We start from the raw sequence: 15,977 nt of genomic DNA on the forward strand, positions 1-15,977 counted from the left end.
GTATTTGTTTCATTAAACTTTTATTATGCTTTCCTTAATTGATGTTCTTAATTGAGTTCCAATCTTGAATGCTTGTTGAATGATTTCCCCCTTACAGTGACACTAGGGTTGAGAGTCTACATTGGTAATCCTTGTGAGTGAGTGACACACCATGAGGGTTAGACAAAGCAAGATTGGAGAGGATCGAGAGGGTGAGTCAAGAGGCAGCGGAGCATCCCCTTTCCCCTCCGGTGTGATTTATCCTACCTCCATGTTCCAAGAGTTCTTTGCGGTCACAATAGAGTGAAGGGTTAAGGATGAACTCCACTGGAGCTTAGTTGCGCGAGCAATAGAGTGAAGCATTGAAATGTCTTTAACACCTTTACACATTGTGAGATATTGCGACTAGTTGATTTCTCTACCGGGACATGGTGTAAAGTTAGTCACGGTTGACCTTAGGTTTGGGACTGTGTATTTAAGGATGTCCACGACTCATTAAGCATTATTTAGGAAGCATGATAGTTGGTTATGCACTTGAAGAAATAATTCTAGAAGGAACACTATTCGAGTAACCCACTTTTACCAATTGCCTTTCCTCTTTTTTATTTGTGCCATTATTTCTTATTTTCTTTAGTTTGTTTGCATCAATCTTTTATCCAGACCATCATTATTTCATTTCAACTTAGTTGATATCAATCTTGGTGTTTATATTCCTTATTCCTTGTGGATACGATATCCCACTCACCTGGGATTTATTACTTTGTGAAACTGATGCACTTGCACGTCACATGCAAGGGGCATTGTTAATAGTGCACAAACCTCGGCAATCTCAGTCCGGAGCATCCCTACACTGCTCTCTAGACTCTTAAAATGATCATAGGCTCGAGATATGGAGAACATGCGCACTGGTGGTGGCTCCTGTGCTGTGGGAAGTGCCTCAGTCTCCGTATGCTCTGGCTGAGGCTCCTGTGCTGGCTGAGACCCCTCTACTGTAACTCACTCGGCCCCAAGTGTCTCTGGTGGGGGAATGTTCAACACATACACCCCATCTCTATACCTGCTGATCATACCCATCAGTCACATAGTCTCTAGGCCAAGGGGTGCAGGTATGATCATCTTCTTAGCCCCTCTAATGGTATCCAGTAAATGCATCCCGATGATGAGCCTGGTAATGTACGGTCCTGAGAAAATAACCCCAATCCTGGCATACTGACCCTGATGCCTCAGGTACTCTGCTACAATGTACCCAAGATGGAGTAACATGCTCTGGACCATCGAATAAAGGTATAACAACTTCTGCCGGTACTATAACAATGGTCGTTCATCGACCTGCTCAGGATGGCATGAATGTCACGGTATGCAGGCTGGGAAAGATACGTGGCCTTAGACACCCCGAGCCCATATTGTCCCAGCCAACACAATGCTCTGTATGTTTGATGCGGTGTCAAGCTGCTGGGTAGTCTGTAGGCAGGTGCTAGTAATCCTCTGTATCAGTGAATGCTTCATCATAGAGTCCGAGTTTGACCAAAGACCGAGTGATGCTCATAATATAATGATGTCCAAACGCTTAGAATTATATAGCGCCAGTGCTGTCAAATCGGGAATACGATCGGTTGAAATCGAATGAGGTTGGCACCTCCAAAGTGAGTAGCCGTATAGCTAGCTCTCAGATTGATAATAACATCCTCCAGCTAGCCACGGAAAGTAGCTCCTCTACCTCGTCAACTATATAATCGGCTAACTGCACCTCCCTGAGTGAACTCAAGTTTGGGACTCGCGTCTTCTCGAACCTGAGTATTGATAACCGCTCAAACCGAGCCTGGTGCTTGGGAATGGCGAACTCTATACTCCCCTGCTCAAGTGATGTCTCACATGGGCGTTTTCTTAGCCACGGTGCCATATCTATAAGTATTGAAAAAGAATCGATCAAATAAACTCACATAACAATACTGTAGGAATCCACACTGTCGTGTGGAAATTCCACACGCCCATCTGTATTCACGGGGCGTGAAAGACGAAGGCCCTCATGCTAAAAACTAAAAAATACATCCTAATTTTTTTCTAAAATGCTTCTAAAACATGAATCTATCATTTATACATCAAAATGAAGAACATTCACTAGATTCAATCGAATAAAATCAAGTATGGCGAAGAAAAGAGAGAAAAAGTATTTACCGACAAGATGAAGATAGAAAACTTGAAATCGGCCAGAAAACTATAGTAAAATCCTTCTAAAATGACGGTGTGATGTCGGGAGAGTACGTGAGAGCATTCTTTCAGTGTGGAGATGCCTAAAAATGAAATGGCGAACATAATTTTTACAGAAAACTCACGGCCTTTAGCGTTCTGAACATCCACACGGCTGTGTGGATATTGCCCACGCCTGTGTGCTTCCATAGGGAAGCTTCACATGAGCAAACACACGCTCCTGTTTGCTCTCTGGATAAGACTCTAAACCTCTAAATGCATCCACACTCTGAAATTACCCAAGTCCGTGTGTCATGCACAGGGTCAGACACAAGGGCAGACACACGCCCCTATATCATCCCGGGATAAAGATCTAAACATTTGCAGAAAAAAACATGCCCGTGTATAAATTCCACACGGACATGTGACTGTCACAAGGTCATTCACAGGGGAAGACACATGCCCATGTGTCCTTCCTATTTTCCCTATAAGGGAGAGCGAAGCAGTGGCTACGCTCATTGCCTAGAGCATCAATTACCACATGGGAGGAGATGGTAGAAGCTTTTCTTAAACGTTATTTCCCTCCCGGAAAATCTGTGAAGCTTAGGAATGAGATCTCATCCTTTGTTCAGTTGGAATTGGAGTCTCTATTTGAGACATGGGAAAGGTTCAAGGAGCTCTTGAGAAAGTGCCCACAAAACGGATTTCCAGAGTGGATGATTGTTCAGAACTTTTACAACGGTTTGAACCCGAGTATAAGGCATCTCTTGGATGCGGCAGCAGGAGGTACCTTAGGTATCAAGACCCCCAATGAGGCCCATCAATTAATTGAAGAAATGCGGTTAAATAGCTACCAATGGAATGCTAGGGAGAAGAATAAGGTGGCCGGTCTCCATGAGATAGATGTAGTAACTTCATTGGCGGCTCAAGTGGAAAATTTGAGTAAGAAGTTAGATCTTCTAACTTCAAAGAGAGTAGCGTCAGTGACTAATTGCACTGGGTGTGGCGGAAGACATGCTCCCTCTGATTGCCCAATCTCTATTGGTGATGTATCTTCGGTGGAGAACGTCAATTTTGTAGGTAATGGCATGAGACCTCAAGGAGACCCATATAGCAATGCCTACAATCCGGGTTGGAAGAATCATCCAAATTTCTCATGGAGAAATTAGGGTCCACCAAAGGCCATGGGGCCACCGGGTTTCCAACTACAACAATAAGCCCCGCATGTGGAAAATAGAGTTTCAGGTTTGGAAACCAGAATGAATGATTTGGAGAAAGCCTTTACTAGATTTGTGCAATATGCAAATACAAGGTTTGAATCAATTGAGGCACACTTCACAACCACACCACCTCTTTACATAACCATGAAAATCAGGTGGGGCAAATTGCGAAGTCTCTCTTTGAAAGGCCACATTGAAGCTTGCCCAGCAATACAGAGATCAACCCTAGAGAGCTGGTGAAGGCGATCATGTTTTTAGAAGTGGTCGTGAGGTTGAAGGTAAGCTTCCGCGTAAGATGCTAAAAGAACACGCACCCGAGGTTATAGAGGTAGAAGAGGGAACAAGCAAAGAGAAGGAGGTGGCACCCCCACCTTTCAAGCCAAGAATCCCTTATCCCTCTAGATTGAAGAATGACCAAGGGGATGAACAGTACAAGAAGTTCCTAGTTTGTTCAAGCAACTCCACACCAATATTCCTTTTGTTGAGGCATTGGCCCAAATGCCTAAGTATACGAAGTTCTTGAAAGACTTGTTGACCAACAAGTGGAAGTTGGAGGAGAGTGCTTCAGTGATTCTAGATGCTTCATGGTCGGCGGTGTTGCAAAGGAACATGCTGAACAAGAAGAAAGATCCGGGAAGCTTCATCATTCCGTGTAGCATTGGCAATATGGGTGAAGAAATGGCATTGGCGGACTCAGGGGCCAGCATCAATGTCATGCCATACACCTTCTTTCGAAAGTTAGGCTTGGGTGAGCCTAGGCCCACTCGGATGACTTTGCAATTGGCGGACCGAACGGTGAGACATCCGATTGGTATCATAGAAGATGTACTTGTCAAGGTGGACAAGTATATATTTCCTGTAGACTTTGTGGTGCTTGACGTTAAACAAGCACTTCTTGGGAGCCCACCCAAGTGTTTCCTGTTTTTCTTAGTCGAATAATGTTGTATTTTGCATGAATAAATTGTTGAGTGTTGGTGTCTTGATTTTTAGATGCTTGTACTATGATTTTATTTTAGGATTTGAGGATTCATCGTGTGTTTTCATGTGGATTTGGCACAGTTGGGTCGTTTGAGCTTTATTTCATGTTTTTCACTAGTAAAACTTGAATAATAGGGCAGGCTCTGAGTGTTTGGACATGTTCAGAAAATTTCTGCAGAGCCTGCAAATTTTTCTAAGTCATCCAGAGAAAACGCACGAGCGTGTGGTATTTCTGCACGCTCGTGGATTTGCACTGCGAGCTCATCTAGAGAAGGCGCAGGGGCGTGCGGCTACCCCTGTGAACGACCATGCAAATATCGCACGCTCGTGGGTAATTTCTGCACGGGCGTGTGATTTCCTGCAGAGTTTGGCAGATTATCCCGAAAGCGCACAGAGGTGTGAACTCGCCCCTGTGGGTGACCTTGTGAACTTTGCACGGGCGTGGATAATTTCCGCACGCCAGTGCGAATCTCTGCATAGGAGCTCTCTCCATCCCGAGAAGGCACAGGGGCGTGCGTTTGCCACTGTGAATTGGTCCTGTGAATGTCCACGCCCGTGCGGAACACTTAGGAATTTTCTCGGATGTCTAGATAAGCCACAGGGGCATGCGGTTGACCCTTGTGGTTGGGCGCACGGGAGTGGGTAATTTCCGCACGCCAGTGCGAATCTCTGCATAGGAACTCTCTCAATCCCGAGAAGGCACAGGGGCGTGCGTTTGCCCCTGTGAATTGGTCCTGTGAATGTCCACGCCCGTGCGGAACACTTAGGAATTTTCTCGGATGTGTAGATAAGCCACAGGGACGTGTGGTTGCCCCTGTGGGTTGGGTGCATGGGCATGGGTATTTTCCTCACACCTGTGCGAGAGCAATCAGAGTCAGTGGGTGTTTTTCCCGAGAGTGCATAGGGGCGTACAATTGCCCCTGTGCGGTTCTTTGATGGAGGTGCACGGGCATGGGTAATTTCTGCACGCCCGTGCGGATGTACAGAACGCCAAGAGGCGCGATGTCTTTTTAAAGAATAGTCGTTCCTCTTCTTCTTCACATCCCCCATTAATCTTTGAGAACTCTCATATCATTTTCTTACCCCTTAGCGCCGATTTGGTAGTATTTGTTTTTCGAGGTTTTCCGGCCAAATCTAAATTCTCTCATCTCAACTCATCGGTAAGACCTATTCTAGATTTTCTTCATCAATTCATGATTTTCTTTGATGAATATAGTTAATAATGCTTCGTTTCTTCAATTAGAATGATTATTCATGTTTAGAACGGATTTAGAAGTAATTGTACGTTGTATTTTTGGATTTTTGAGTCACGACCATGCGATTTTCACGCCCCGTGGATCCACACAGGCGTGTGGAAATTCTGCAAGACCGTGTGGATTTCTGCAGTATTTGCTAATGAACTTGTTTGATCGATTTCCTTTCAAATTCTACAGATTATGGCACGTCGGTCGAAGAAGCAAGCTGATAAGCGGCCACGTGAGCCATTTCCCGAGGTTCGAGCGGTTGTCTAGCCTCAAATTTGGCCAGACCAGAATCCCTGACGTTAGCACACTCAGGGAGATTTAGTTAGCTGAGGCTATGGCAGACGAGATCAAGCGTATGCTTGCGGTTGGCAGCTGGGACTATTTACTATCGATCAGAGACCAAGCCATCCACACACTGCCACTCGAGGTGTTAGCCTCATTCGAGCTCGATCACTCATACTCAAGTTTCGGCAACATTGGTACTATTCAGTTCAGAGCCCTCTGACAGCAACATAGCTTGAGTGTGACTCAATTTGCGATCTTGATGGAGTTATATGATGCGGCTTATTCTGAGACAGAGGAGTATGAGCAACTGCCCACAGATTATCCTGGGAGTTTGACTCTGCAGCATGCGTACACCGCATTATGTGTGTAGGGGTAGTATGAGCCTATGGTATCGAAGGCCTGTTGCCTTTCTCGCCCTAGCTATAGATACATTCATGCTATTCTGAGTAGATCAGTGAGTGGGCAAGGCGACAGTACTGGTGTGCTTAGCCGGCAGGAGCTTTTATATCTATACTCGATGGTGCGACATACACCGATACACTTAGGGTATATCTTGGCAGAGTACATACGACATCGGGGACAGTATGCCAGACTTGGAGTGCTTTTTTCACGCACCTATATCACGAGATTAGTCATTGGTATGGGACTACTTGACGCGATTAGAGGGGCTGAGAAGGTGACTATACCTGCTCCCTTGGCCATGGAGACACTGAGATTGATGGGGGTGGTACAGAGAGTTCGGACAGGGGTTTACACCTTAGTTCTACTGACTCCAGAGATAGATGCAGACCAGGGTGATAAGGCCAGGGCATCTTAGCCTGCTCCTGAGCCTCAGCCAGCACCTATGGAGACTGAGGCACCCCCAGTGGCAGAGGACACGCCCCCCGTACATATGTTTTCACCATCTCGAGCCCATGATCGCTTTGAGAGGCTCGACAGTACTTTAGGAGTGATACAGACAGAGGTCGTTGTGGCCCGAGCAGAGATTGCCGAGATCAGGGCCACGTAGGCTACTCAGTACACAGAGTCCATGGCACATTTCGACGCATTACAGCGGATCTTAGAGCGAGACGTCGCCTCATCATTTGTCTTGCGATCGAGGACTCCTCGGGCCCCTTCGGCATCTCCAGCATCTTCCCCATCACCTATACCATCACCGGTAAACCTACCATGTACTTCCTCACCACCAGTAGTAGGAGAGGACCAAGAGCGCGACACTGACATTTGATTTTATTTCCATTTCTTTATTTTTATGCACTTTATTTTGGACTTGTTCACTCAAAAAGGACTGTCCTTCTGAGTTATTTTCATTTTGTTATCTCGGGTTGTATTCATTGTTCTATCTTTTATATACTCGAGTTATTTTGTTTTTAATGAGTTTCACTGAACCCCCTCGTGTATGCGTGCAGATGGTCTTGTCATCTTTGGAATTGAGACATTGTCATGGGTACGGCCATGGTGCTTCGGCACTTGGCCGTGTGAGCTTCACAACCCAGGGGAACACTACTCCCAAGGATTTATCTTCATCAAACGCGGCACAAGGAATCAGGGGAGTATTGTTTTGATTGCTTCTCCCACATATATTCTTGATTGATATACATTATGAGTGAGCTTGCATGTGTACATTGGGGACAATGTACAAATTAAGTGTGGGGGGGAGTTTTATAGTGCACACATCTTTTCTATTGTTCTTGATTGATATACATGCTCACATAGCCAATGGCGGTTCACCTTAGTTGCAACATTGAATGTCTTCATGCTCTAGTTTCATTTGAATTTCTAAGAAATTTTGCCTGATTTACATTCGTTGCACTACCCACTCTTTAAACTCTTTTGGAAACTCATGTTCGATGTTAAACAGACTAGTTATAGTAGTTTCTTGTGTTAAATTCTGAAAAAAAAAACCAAGGCCAAGGGTGGAAAGAGCTACCACGTATAAAGTATGAAGCTACTCTCATAAGTCAGATACTAGTTATGACCTAATGAGAGAAAGAGCTATCTCATAGGATGAGTAAAAGCTACCACTCTGGTAGAAAGAGCTGCCACCTCGAAAGTGTGAAAGCCACCTTAGCGGCCGCTTGGGAAAGGGCTACCTTAGAGAATGTGTGAAGCTACTACCGTCTTTGAAATTGGTGTTGCTTTCTTGTTGTAGATAAATAAGTCCCTTATAATTAGAGCTTTGAGGAGTATACTTTTGGTTGACTTGAGTGAGTCCACACACTTTCACGAATACGGGTTTGTTGTCCTTTTTGACTCAAGTTTTTAGCTTAGAGCTTCGATTTTTCATGTTTAGTGTTGAAATTTCCCTTACTTATAGAATGCTCTCTTTGTATACTTCGGTGAACCTAAGGCCAAACACTTCCAATATTTCCTTCATCTATGCACAAAATGTTTAATTTTTGCTTGAGAACAGGCAAAAGCTTAAGTGTGGGAGAGTTTGATAAGTGCTTGTGCGATATGAATGCAAAGCATTCTTTCCTTATATTAAGCATTACCTTTCTCAGGTTTTTACACTAATATGTGTGTTTTTATGTTACTTTTATGCAGGTAGGGTTGTGAGGCCGATTATGAAGGAAAGAAGCCAATGTGGATCATAATGCACTGATTTTGGAGGAAATCAGGCTAAGGTTCAAACGCGAAGACATAGGTCAGGTGTGAGATGCTAGAGTGTGTGCCAACCAGCTCGTATTTGAGTTAGCACAACCATTTGGAGGGGCACAAGCGCAGTCACACTCAAGCATTCTGACTTATGCACATATAACAAGATCTCTACCAACTTGTCTATCATTAAAGAAGCAAAGCGATCCACGACGTGAACGTGTGCCCGTTTACGTCACCTCAATGAAAGTATGGACTCGGGAAGTATTTTAGGACAGGCACTGTAGCAGAGCATTGTAGCAAAGTAATGCAGCAGCACTATTCATAGCCGGCCGAGGAAACTGCAGAACAGAGAATCCACATGGGCGTGTGGAAATTTCACAAGCCTCTGTGAAAAATTCACAGAGGCATCCACAGTGGCGTGTGGATCCCCGATTCCAGCCCTATTTAAAGCCGATTCAGCCCCGATTTCAGGAATTTTTTCTACATCTTTTCCCCAACGTGAGGGCGGGTTTCGGCTAAGGTTTTGAGAGGTATTGGCTAGGGTTTTGGAGAGGTTCTATGGCTCCGACATCGTCATCTCTTTAGAAGAAGCTTGGTAGGAGAGCTTCCGTTGAGGCGTATCCTATACCGGACAAGGAATCTTTGGATGACGAGTAGAGGACTTTCCACAAGATTATCAACACGACTATCGAAGGGGTTTTCTATGGATTTATTGCTTTTGCATTCTATTTCTTTGATTGTACTTAGCTCCATGGAGAGCTAAACCCCTAGTGGCTACTTGGGTATTTGTGAACCCTAGGATGTATTCATTTCTTTGAATCTCTTTATTATGCTTTCAATTAATTGATGTTTATTGTGAGTTCCAACCTTGAATGCTTGATTGTGTGAATACTCCCCTAGAGTGCCACTAGGATTGAGAGTTCTTGTTGGTAACCTTGTGAGTGAGTGACACACCACGAGTGTTAGACAAAGCTAGGTTGGAGAGGATTGAGAGTGTGAGTGTAGAGGTATAGGAGCATCCCCTTTTCCCCTCCGATGTGTAAGATTCTACCTCCGTTCCTCGAGTTCTTTGCGGCCACAATAGAGTGAATGGTCTAAGGGATAACATCCTACTGGGGCTTAGTTGCGGGTGCAACGGAGTGAAGCGCAGAAGTAATCTTCGTATCTAGGGCTTAATTGTGGCTAGGGACCTTCCACTTGGACCAAAGGGTTAGGTCTATAATTAGGAAGAGATGTATCACTTGGAATTCCTAGAACTTATTGCAATACTATGCAAATGCGAGTTTGAGAGGTTATTCAATCTCTCCTCCGGTACATGTATAGAGTTAGGCATAGTTGACCTTAGATTTGGGTCTATGTAATTAAGGATTTCCATGACTCACTTGCATTGATTAGGAAGCATAATAGAGGGTTCTTGCACTTGAAATAATTGTCCTAGGTGGAGCAATATCTGAGTACCCCATCTTTATCGATTGCCTTATCTTCTCCTTTACTTGTGCTCTCTTACTTGTTTTTTTTTTTTGAGAATTGAATGATTGTCACACATATCACTATTCATCTTTCACATAGTAAGAAGTGAATTAAGTGTTTTTATTCCCTACTTCCTGTGGATATCATACCCGCTCATCCGGGATTATTACTTCGACAAACCCGTGCAATTGCAGGATATACGCAAGGGGACCTTGTCAGGTCCCTTTGTTCGCCTAGCATACACCTCGCAGGATCAGTACCGACGAAAGCTCTCCCACCAACCTTCTTCCAAACGGCGTGTGATGTCAGAGCCGTAGAACCTATCCAAAGCCCTAGCCAATACCTCTCAAAACCCTAGCCGGCGCTCTCTCTCAAGTTGGGGGAAAGACGGAGAAAAGGATGTTGAAATCTTGGCTGAAATAGGCTTTTAAAGGGATGGAATCTAGAATTCACATGCCTGTGTGAGCGCCCCTGTGGATTTGTCACACAGGCATATGGAATTTCCACATGCTCGTGTGGATTCTCTATTTTCCTGTTTTCTCGGCCGGCTGTGAATAGTGCTGGTACAGTATTCTTGCTACAATTTTTGCTACAGTACCCTACTACAGTACTGGCCCGAAATACTCTTGTATTCATGCTTTCATCGAGGTAACGCAAACGGGCACATATTTATGTCGTGGATCACTCTGCTTCTTTAATAACGGACATGTTAGTGGAGATCTTGTTCTATATGCACAGTCGGAATGCTTGAATGTGACTACCGTTGTGCCACTCCAAATAGTTGTGCTAACTCAAATACGAGGAGGTTGGCACACATTCCCGCATCTCGAACCCGACCTATGTCTTCGCGTTTGAACCTACGCAAGATTTCCTCCAAATTGGTGCATTATAACCCACATTGGCTTCTTCCCCACATAATCGGTCTCACAACCCTACCTGCATGAAAGTAACATAAATACACACATATTAGATTTAAACCCAAGAAAAGTAATGCTCAACATAAGGAAAGAACACTTCGTATTCTTATCACACAAGCACTTATCAACCCTATTTGTGCAATCACCGGATACACGGTTCCAATCAGTCAAGGATACACTTCGTAAACACACCACTCCATTGCACAACCTTGAAAATCAAGTGGGGCAAATCACGAAGTCTCTATTGGAGAGACCACAAGGAAGCTTACCGAGTAACATTGAAACTAACCCACGAGAGCATGTGAAGAAGATCACTTTAGAAGTGGTCGTGAGGTTGAAGGTAGGCTTCCAAGTGAGAAGACCAATATTGAAGCACCCGAGGTCGTAATGGTTGAGAAGGGAGCAACTAAGGAGAAGGAGGTGGCACACCTGCCATACAAGCCAAGAATCCCTTATGTCTCTAGATTGAAGAACGACCAAAACAATGAGAAATACAAAAAGTTCTTGGGCCTATTCAAACAATTGCACATCAACATTCCTTTTGTGCAGCCATTGTCTTAAATGCCTCAGTATACTAAGTTCTTAAAAAATCTATTGACCAACAAGAGGAAGTTGGAAGAGAGTTCCGGTGATCTTAGATGCCTCTTGTTCGGCGGTCTTGCAAAAGAATATGTCGAACGAGAAGAAAGACCAAGGAAGCTTCATTATTCCGTGCAACATTGGCAACTTGGGTGAAGAGATGGCATTGGCAGACTTAGGGGCCAGTATCAATGTCATGCAATACTCTTTCTATCAAAAGTTAGGCTTGGGAGAGCCTAGGCCCACACAGATGACTTTGCAATTGGTGGACCGGACGGTGAAATATCCAAGAAGCATCATTGAAGACGTGCTTGTCGAGTTGGACAAATACATATTCCCTATAGATTTCATAGTGTTGGATGTTGATGAGGATGCAGATAGTCCTTTGATACTTGGGAAGTGACAAGATCCCATTGCGTATATCCCGCAAGTGCACGGGTTTGTCGAAGTAATAATCCCGGGTAAGCGGGTATCGAATCGACAGGGAGTAGGGAGTAAAGACACTTAATTCGATTTTTAGCTATGTGGAATATCAACAATAATAAGTGTGACAATGATTCAATTCTCAACAATTAAAAGCAACAAGTAAGAGAGCAAAAGTAAGGAGGAGGTAAGGCAATCGATAAAGATTGGGTACTCGGATGATGCTTCACCTAGGATAATCGCTTCAAGTGCAAGAACTCTCTATTATGCTTCCTAATCAATGCAATGGTGAGTCGTGGAAATCGTTACATACATAGTCCCAAATCTAAGGTCGACTATGCCTAACTCTATTCATGTCCCGGAGGAGAGATTAAATAACCTCACAACCTCGCACTCGAATAAAGTTGCAATGAGCTCTAGGGATTCCAGGTGATAAATCTCTTCTTAATTATAGACATAACCCTTTGGTCCAGGAGGAAGGTCTCTAACCACAATTAAGCCCTAGATACTAAGATCCCCACAACGCTTCACTCCGTTGCACGCGCAACTAAGCCCCATAGGAGATTCATCCCTTAGACCATTCACTCTATTATGGCCGCCAAGAACTCGAGGAACGGAGGTAGAATCTATCACGTCGGAGGGAAAGGGACGCTCCCTGCACTCTTGACTCACCCTCTCAACCCCTCTCCAACCTAGCTTTTGTCTAACGCTCGTGGTGTGTCACTCACTCACAAGGTTACCAACAAGAACTCTCAACCCTAGTGTCACTCTAGGGAAATGTTCATACAATCAAGCATTCAAGGTTGGAACTCACAATAAACATCAATTTATTGAAAGCATAATAAGGAAGTTCAATGAAACGAATACATCCTATGGTTCACAATCACCCAAGTACCCACTAGGGGTTTAGCTCTCCATGGAGCTAAGTACAATCAAAGAAATCTAATGTAAAAGCAATGAATCTATAAAGAAACCGCCTCGATGGTCGTGTCGATGGTCTTGTGGAGAGTCCTCTACTCGTCGCAAGGGATACATTGTCCGGCCTAGGATACACCTCGCCGGATCGGTGCCGACGAAAGCTCTCCCAATAACCTTCTTCCAAACGATGCGCGGTGTCGGCGCCGTAGAACCTCTCCAAAAACCTAGCCAATACCCTCAAAATCCTAGCTGAATCCCTCTCTCAAGTTGGGGAAAAGATGGAGAAAAGAATCCCAAAATCGGGGCTGAATCAGCTTTAAATAGGGCTGGAATCGAGCGACTCCACGGGCGTGTACGGTACACGCGCCCGTGCGGAATTTCCACACGCCCGTGTGGATTCTCTGTTTCTCTGATTTCTCGGCCGGCTGTAGACAGTGCTTGCTACAGTGCTCTCTACGGTGCTCTGCTACAGTCTTCGCCCTGAATAACTTCCCAATTCCATACTTTCATCGGGGTAACGCAAACGGGCACACGTTTACGTCGTGAATCACTTGCTTCTTCAATGATATACACGTTGGTGGAGCTCTCGTTCTTATGTGCATAAATCGGAATGCTCGAGTGTGACTGCCTTGGTGCCCCTCCAAATGGATGTGCTCACTTGAATGCTAGGAGGTTGGCACACACTCTAGCATCTCACACCTGACCTATGTCTTCGCGTTTGAACCTTAGCGAGATTTCCTCCAAAATAGGTGCATTATGATCCACATGGGTCTATTTCCTTAATATTCGGCCTCACAACCCTACCTGCATAAAAGTAACATAAAAACACACATATTAGTGTAAAAACCTGAGAAAAGTAATGCTCAACATAAGGAATGACCACTTCACATTCATATCGCACAAGCACTTATGAGGAGGCCATTCTTGCACACTTCCAAGGTATTTATCGATGAATATGTGCAGGAAATGTTGAATCCGGACCCATACGAGGGGTTGCTAGACCAAGACGAGAAGAACAAGGAATTGATGATGCTTGGTCTAGAGGAGAAAGCACTACCTACTCCAGGGATAGTGAAAAATATGCTCCAGAAGATAAAGCGAGCAAGAACACGGCCCAAGAAACGCCCCAAGGCTATTGGGGATGTGCATGAATGGAACAAGGGTGACAAGACTTTAAGTGGTAACAAGCTCGACAACTCTCCATCTATCTCCAAGAGGCTTTGCTCATCATGCTTTCATGTCATAAGTAAGAGGAAACCTTCATCTATAAACCCCCTTGAGGTAAGAAAAGGTATGTCAAGCTAAGTGACGTTAAACGAGTGCTTCTTGCGAGGCAACCCAAGCACTTACTATTTTGTTAATTGTTAGTTTAGTGTTTGCATGAATAAGACATTGAGTGTTGGTGTCTATATGTTCTGTTGCATCACAGTGATTCTCTTGTGGATGTGCTCGTGTTCTCGTGTGCTTAAATGTCTATGGCAAAATTGTTGGTCAATTGAGCGAGTTTCGTTGTTTTCTCTGGTATATTTTGCATGCTAGAAGCAGGCTCTGAATGTTTTTATATGTGTAGGAATTTTTTACAGAGCCTGCTGCTCTCCTAAGGCATCCAGAGAAAATACACGGGTGTGTGGAATTTCCACATACCCTGGGTCTCTACTGAGAGCTCATCCAGAGAATGCACAGTGGCGGGGATTACCTTTGTGAACGACCTTGTGAGATTCCCACGCCCGTGGATAATTTTTGCATGGGTGTGTGTCTTCCTGTAGAGATTAAGAGATTTTTTTCCCGATAAGACACAGGGGCCTGGACTTACCCCATTGGATGACCCTGAGATAAACACACGGGCGTGGGTGATTTCCATGTGTCCGTGTGGATCTCTGCAGAGGAGCTCTCTTCCATCTCGAGAAGACACAGGGGTGTTCGAGTACCCCTGTAAACTTGCCTTGTACATGTCCACACCCAAGGGGAATTTCAGCATGAGCATGTGAAACACTTATAGTTTTCTCGGGTTGGACAGAGAAGCCACAGGTGCGTGGGGATGCCACTGTGGGTCAGGCGCACGGGCGTGAGTAATTTCCGCACGCCCTTTCGGATGTAAAAAAACTCTAGAGTCGCGGGTTTTGCTTTAAAATCTATTCGAGTTTCTCTATCTTCAAACTCAAATTGTTCAGAAAAATAAAACACTCACTCGCCCGACCTTGCATTGTCATTTTAGAAGGATTTTACTTGATTTTTCTAGCTGATTTTAGGCTCTACATATCCAACTCATCGATAAACCCCTTTTCCTTCTCTTCCTTATAAATTTTTTATTTAATTGTTAAAACTGGTAAATATTGCTTCATTTCTAGAGTTAGAAGGGGTATGCATGCACAGAAAGAAGTTAGAGGTGATTTGATGATGTATTTGTGAGGTTTTAGCATGCGGCCGTGCGTTTTTCACGCCCCGTAGATCAACACGGGCGTGTGGAAATTCCACACGACTGTATGGATTTCTGCACCATTAACCTGTGAGTATTCTTGACAAGGTCCCCTTGAGTATATCCCGCAAGTGCACGGGTTTGTCGAAGTAATAATCCTGGGTGAGCGGGTATCGAATCCACAGGGAGTAAGGAATAAAAATACTTAATTCGCTTCTTAGCTATGTGAAAGATTGACAAGGTCCCCTTGCGTATATCCCGCAAGTGCACGGGTTTATCGAAGTAATAATCCCAGGTGAGCGGGGTCGAATCCACAGGGAGTAGGGAGTAAAGACACTTAATTCGATTCTTAGCTATGTGGAGTATCAACAATGATAAGTGTGATAATGATTCAATTCTCAACAATTAAAAAAACAACAAGTAATAGAGCAAAAAGTAAGGAGGAGGCAAGGCAATCGATAAAGATGGGGTACTCGGATGATGCTTCACCTAGGAAAAATCGTTTCAAGTGCAAGAACTCTCTATTATGCTTCCTAATCAATGCAATGGTTAGTCGTGGAAATCCTTACATACATAGTCCCAAATCTAAGGTCAACTATGCCTAACTCTATTCATGTCCCGGAGGAGAGATTAAATAACCTCTCAACCTCGCACTCGAATAAAGTTGCAATGAGCTCTAGGGATTCTAAGTGATAAATCGCTTCCTAATTATAGACCTAACCCTTTGGTCCAGGCGGAAGGTCCCTAGCCACAATTAAGC

General features: G+C 44.4%; 1 non-coding gene across 1 annotated transcript; it reads right to left on the reverse strand.

Annotated features, from left to right (window-relative positions):
* Positions 1-2,765: 2,765 nt before the first annotated feature.
* On the reverse strand, positions 2,766-2,872 carry LOC120266502. Its single transcript, XR_005538189.1, has one exon. It is a non-coding gene; the product is annotated as a small nucleolar RNA R71 (small nucleolar RNA).
* Positions 2,873-15,977: the final 13,105 nt, after the last annotated feature.

The sequence above is a fragment of the Dioscorea cayenensis genome, chromosome 1 (genome assembly GCF_009730915.1).
Source record: "Dioscorea cayenensis subsp. rotundata cultivar TDr96_F1 chromosome 1, TDr96_F1_v2_PseudoChromosome.rev07_lg8_w22 25.fasta, whole genome shotgun sequence".
In the NCBI taxonomy this organism is placed as follows: domain Eukaryota; kingdom Viridiplantae; phylum Streptophyta; class Magnoliopsida; order Dioscoreales; family Dioscoreaceae; genus Dioscorea; species Dioscorea cayenensis.